The sequence below is a fragment of the Heptranchias perlo genome, unplaced genomic scaffold, assembly GCF_035084215.1.
Source record: "Heptranchias perlo isolate sHepPer1 unplaced genomic scaffold, sHepPer1.hap1 HAP1_SCAFFOLD_70, whole genome shotgun sequence".
Taxonomy (NCBI): domain Eukaryota; kingdom Metazoa; phylum Chordata; class Chondrichthyes; order Hexanchiformes; family Hexanchidae; genus Heptranchias; species Heptranchias perlo.
The window spans coordinates 915,661-921,660 of NW_027139729.1; positions in this window are offsets into that span (position 1 = coordinate 915,661).

The following is a 6,000-nucleotide window of genomic DNA, read 5'->3' on the forward strand; positions in this document are numbered from 1 at the left end:
TTGATAAGGTGGTTAAGCAAGCGGATGGGATACATGGGTTTGTAAAAGAGGGGCATTGAATAAAAAAACAGGGAAGTCATGTTAAACCCTTACAAAAGACTGGTTGGGCCTCAGCTGGAGTATTGTATCCAACACTGGGCACCACATTTTGAGAAGGATGTAAAGGCCTTGGAGAGGGTACAGAGGAGAGTTACCAGGGTGATACCAGGGATGAGGGACTTCAGTTATGTGGAGGGATTGGAGAAGCTGGGCTTGTTCTCCATAGAGCAGAAAAGGTTAAGGGGAGATCAAAAAGAGGTGATCAAAATAATGAGGCGTTTTTATAGAGCAAATAGGGGTAATTAAATAATTGGATTGATAACCAGAGGTCATCGGTTTACAATAATTGGCAAAACAACTAGAGCGGAAATAAGGAGAACATTTTTCACACGGAGTGTTGTTGAGCACTGCCTGAAAGGATGGTGTCTCTTTTCGAGGCTGTCTTCGTGTCAACATTCATATTTTCACTGGGAAACTGCAGGAACAGAGTGAAACGGGTCTGCTTGTGTCCCTGGATTCAATGTATAATGTGGAGAAATCTATAAAATTTATAATTGAATCGGTAAAAGTGAACATGGTCAATACAATTATATGAAAACTGTAAATGAATCCGCTCATTGTTGGACCAGTCCTTTCTGAGCACAGCTTTTAACTTTATTCCTGAGAGAGGTCTCATTAAGACAAGGTTCTGAACTTTGAGAAGTTTGTGATATATCCACGTCATCATTTACATCGGAGTCAAAGCTGCTGATGTGGCCTGTTTGTTCAAATGACTGTAACTAATAGCAATGATCAGGGGTATAACCGTGTCAGTGGAGATTTACCCCCTGTATAAATCATGGATCGCTGTCATGAATCCACACAGAGTGCCTGCCGGAGCTGCGGTTTCCAGGCCAACAGAAATCATTGCTTCTCACAGAAATGGGATATTCAGTAATGTATCTGATAGAATGTATTTATTATCCAGTTCTCGCAGCCGTTGGAATCCCAGGTAATCCATTATCTCAGCTGTTCATGGTGTAAATCGATATTAAATCTGCTGCTGTACTTGATACTTTTTTTTCTCCCATCATGTATTACACAGTGGACTGTTCTGTTCTCAGTCTCTGCTCTTTTGGTCTTGGAGCAGCTGCATTATATGCTTTACGATTTTGTTTATACAATTCTGGCATTGTTACTGGATTATTCTCTGTGCTGATTGTATTGGAATCAGGTGTCTGGGCTAAGAGCTGGTATCAGACCATCAGGAGTTGTTCACAGTTTCATGTTGTGGAACTAACCTGTCCTGGAATATTTTTTTCATAAACGTGTTTTTAGTGATTGATAATGAGACAGCTCACGGTCTCAGTGTTACAAGGAGGCAGCGCAATGTCCTCCGTCCACAATAATATGATGTGGAGATGCCGGTGATGGACTGGGGTTGACAATTGTAAACAATTTTACAACACCAAGTTATAGTCCAGCAATTTTATTTTAAATTCACAAGCTTTCGGAGATTTTCTCCTTCCTCAGGCAAATGTTTCAAGATCTTGAAACATTTGCCTGAGGAAGGAGAAAATCTCCGAAAGCTTGTGAATTTAAAATAAAATTGCTGGACTATAACTTGGTGTTGTAAAATTGTTTACAATTCCACAATAATATGGTTCAGTTTAACTGGGATTTCAATGTATTTATTGGTTATCACTATTCTGAAAGTTTATTTAATTGTGTGTGCATCTGACGCCGCTTCAGATGTCTGCCTATTGAACTGAGTTTGCTGCTCATACTTTTACACCTCATTCTCTGCTTCACTGTCGATGAATTCACTGTAAAATGCAATGTTTTGATGTTATGTTGTATCAGTTTTCACTTTATCTGATGGAATCATGAGCCCTTCCATTTATCTTCAGACTTTCAGCAGCAGCGGTGATGTTGGCGTTTTGTTAATTGAACAATGCCGCCATCTAACGCTGTACTTTGTAATTACAGGAGAAGGAATTTCAATTGTTGTGAGGTGTGTCTGGAAGAGGCATTCGATTCTGTTCACTCCATGCATTGTAGATGAAGTGAACAGTGTCGGTGAACAGGTGGAGAACGGGATGATCTGTAGAAACATTAAACTGTTCACAGAGGGTTCACCATTTCACAAACTTACACTAAGAATAGGATCGTTTGAACGCTGGGCTGGTGAGGAGAAAGCAGGCGCGGGATGTTAGGATTTACTCGGATGTGAAAAGGGTCATTCAGAAAGAGAGTAGAGAGTGCGGAGAGATAGAGAGGTGCGAAAGAGAACGTGACTGAGAAGGAAAACGAAAGGGAGGGGGAGAAGGAACGTGAGAAAGGGAGAGAGAGAGAGGCACACAGAGAATGAGAGAGAGCTGGAGAGCAGCAGCGTTGTGAATAATTCATCGGAATAAACTGCTGAAACTTCCAGTGCAATTATGTAAAGGAAATGTCACTTGAAGGTGTTATTAGGATGTTGTCAGATTGTGAGAGTTTTACTGTGCTCGCTCCGGATGTGGTTATCGCTGTCAGGTCCTCAGTCTGTTTTTGTGAATGTTCAATTTACTTGAATTTAATTGAAATTCATTCAAAGAATAAAATCAGTGATTTCTTGATCGCATTGAATTATTCGGATACTCTATTCGAGAAGCTATGTGTCAGCTTAATTCATTAAAGAACGAAGCTAATTCAATTAATGCATTTTGATTGAGTTTTCATCGAATGTGCAAAGTTAATTTATTGAAACATTATGCAATGAACGAAATATTCCCTGACAACAATAACCACAGAAATCAATGGTTGAATTTATTGTTTGGATTGTGTGAGTGGGACCTATAAAATAGATTTCCTCTAACACACTGCTGCAGTCTCTCCCTGTGAATCCCAGCCTCTCCGCCCACTGCATTGAATTCTCTGTCTCCTCATCCGTTACTTCTGTTTATCCCCTTTCCCAAACCATCTGCTCCTCACACCCCTCCACCACCTACATGTCCTTTTCATCGTCTCCCTCCCAGTCTCTCTCACTGGCTCGGCCTGCAGCTGCCAATTCCAATCCGATTCAAAGCCTCAAAAACACCGCCGCGGATCTCGGTCTTTCCCGTTTTGTGCCAGCCCCTGTCGGCTCTCTTCAACCACAGCAACAAACCCAACAGCAGCTCTCCCTGTCCCCTCACCTTTCCGGCCCTCACTCACTTTCCCGTCCCTCTGGAGCCAAATCCGAATTTTGCCCTTTGGATTCCCGCACATTTCAGCCCCTTCTCCCTTCCCCACCGGCACTGCCCCCTCACTCGGCCCTTCCAGTCGATCCGGTGATCATTTTATTCACGTTCTGTATCAATTTCCCAATGCATTATTGATAATTGTGTTTAAAAACTTTTTTTTGCCTAAAAGCGCTGCCCAGGTCAGTGAATCAGTTTCCACCGTTTGATGCAGCAAAAAAGCTGGAAATTTCACCCCAGATCCTCTCAAACTGCTGCTTTGTCTCCAGGTCTGATCAGTAATTTCTCTCCTTCCGTTTCTCTCTCTTACAGTTAACTTGGTGGCGATTGTGATCCTGTCCCGAGGAAAGTGCGGACTCTCCAAATGTATCACTCGCTACCTGGTGGGAATGGCGGCGGCCGATCTCCTGGTCGTTATCACTGATGTCATAATGTGGCGCATTGTTGATATTTATTTCCCAGTTTCATTCTTGACCATTACCCCCGTGTGTCGTTTCATTCTCACCCTGAGTTTTGCGGCCATATCGACCTCTGTCTGGTTCACAGTCGCTTTCACCTTTGATCGATTTGTGGCCATTTGTTGTCAGAAGCTGAAAACAAAATATTGCACCGAGAAAACGGCGGCTGTTATTATCGGGGTAGTGAGTGTGCTGAGCTGTTTACTAAACATTCCCTTGTACTTTGCATTTGACCCAGAATATATAATGGACAATGTACCCCGGGGTTGTGCCTGGAAATCGATCCTTTTCACTTCACCCGCATGGGCAGCGTTTGACTTGATTAATCTTGCGTTAATGCCTTGTCTTCCATTCATTCTGATTTTACTGTTCAATGTTCTCACCGCCAGGCACATTTTAGCGGCCAATAGAGTCCGCAGGGGACTCCGGGGCCGTAGCAATGGAGAGAATCACAAGGATCCAGAGATGGAGAACCGAAGGAAATCCATCATTTTACTATTCAGTATATCAGCCAGTTTTATATTGTTATGGAGCACACTCGTTTTTTATTTTATCTCTCCGCATATAACAAACGCCCAGTTCTATACGGCCAGTGACATTGAGTCAGCCGGATTCATGCTTCAACTTCTCAGTTCCTGCACCAACACGTGTATTTATGCTGTGACCCAGACTAAATTCAGAGAGGAGCTGAAGAACGGGCTTAAATACCCACTGAATCTAATTGTTACATTAGTTACATCATAGAAACGTCTGAAGACTTTTCATCCGAAATTAAATAAAAAGTCAATTAGAGTCAATTAGAGTTTCACGTTTGGCGGTGGCCTAAGACGGGCGGTAGCGGATCGGGCGCCCGTTATTCACCGCGCCTGATTTTACTATCTATTGACAACAATGAGTTCACTAAAGTAACTGATATCAATCGAATACTTTAAATAAATTTGGAAAAAAGCAGACAGGAATTATATTTTACCCGACAAATGCGGTGTTTGTGAAATGATACAAGATGTGATTCTAACATGAAATTATTTGCTGTTATTAGTCTGGAAATAATATGATTTCAATATTAAATGTTTAATCCTGAAATGAATAAAATCAAATCCTCCTTTTCGATTGATGATTATTTCCCATCACACACACTGCCCGGTGGGATGGACTGAGGGTGAGCTGTCAGGGTCAGACAGCGTCCTGTTCATTGGGACATTTGTTTTGACCAGAACAGAATAATAATGGACCAACACCCGGACCGTTACTAACCGGTAAAATATTAATGTAATTTCAAACTCCAGTGGGGAGTTCCGGAGATCGTTTCCTCTCTGAGCTGCTGTTCAGCAATGTTTACTCACTGCAGGGAGTTTAATGGGACATGAGTCTGGGCCTGGTTACACGGATATATGAGGAAACCTCCTGATACATTTCTGAGACAATCAGGGGCCGGTAGATTTCTCACGGCCTCAGCAGGCGAAGGGAAAGCTCTCCTGCTCATCCTTACTCCAAAAAATATAAGTTAAAAATAAACTTCTCAGTGTTCTGGATCACTCAATGCCCATCGATAGGGCGGCTCCTCCTCCCATTCGTCACCAAATTTAAATACTGTCCTGTGTACGTCATAATACTCTGATTTACATATTACACGTGGTCTGACCGGAAACAGGTGGGTGTTGCTCCGGCCGCTCTTCTCAGGACCCGACCCACGGTGGTGGAGGCAGGAACTCCAACGTTAAAGGGGCGGTAAGTGACCTGACACCATTTACTCGCCTCTACCACCCCATTTCCGCCAGGCGGGGATACTTAAAATCGGCCACACTTTTCCTGTCCTCCGCCCTAATATCAATCTTCGAAGCCCACAAGTTGGTCCATTGTCTCAAACTGCACCGGTTCACAACACGTGGAGGGAAATTTTCACCATCGCTGGGGGCTGAACTGGTCGAGCGGATCACCCGCCCCTTATAGAACCGGCCCGATTTTAATTTCTGCTCCGTCAGTTTACCGCCCAAGCAGTGAAGGTGAAATTACCCCCTACGCCTCTGACCCCAAGGTTCGACAGGTGTGTGAAAGACATCAGACAGTGTTCGCCAAACACTAACATGAATGTGGGCGAAAATATCGGTGTATTCAGGTAAAAGGTGATAACCCCCCTCCACGGAGACTGCTCTCGGACCTGACGGTATCCACCCCATCGTATTAAAGGAAACAGTTGGGGAAATTAGAGATGCATTAGTTATAATTTCCCAAAGCTCTCTGGACTCAGGAATTGTGCCTTTGGATATAAATGTTGAAAATGTCACTCCGTTATTTAAAAAAGG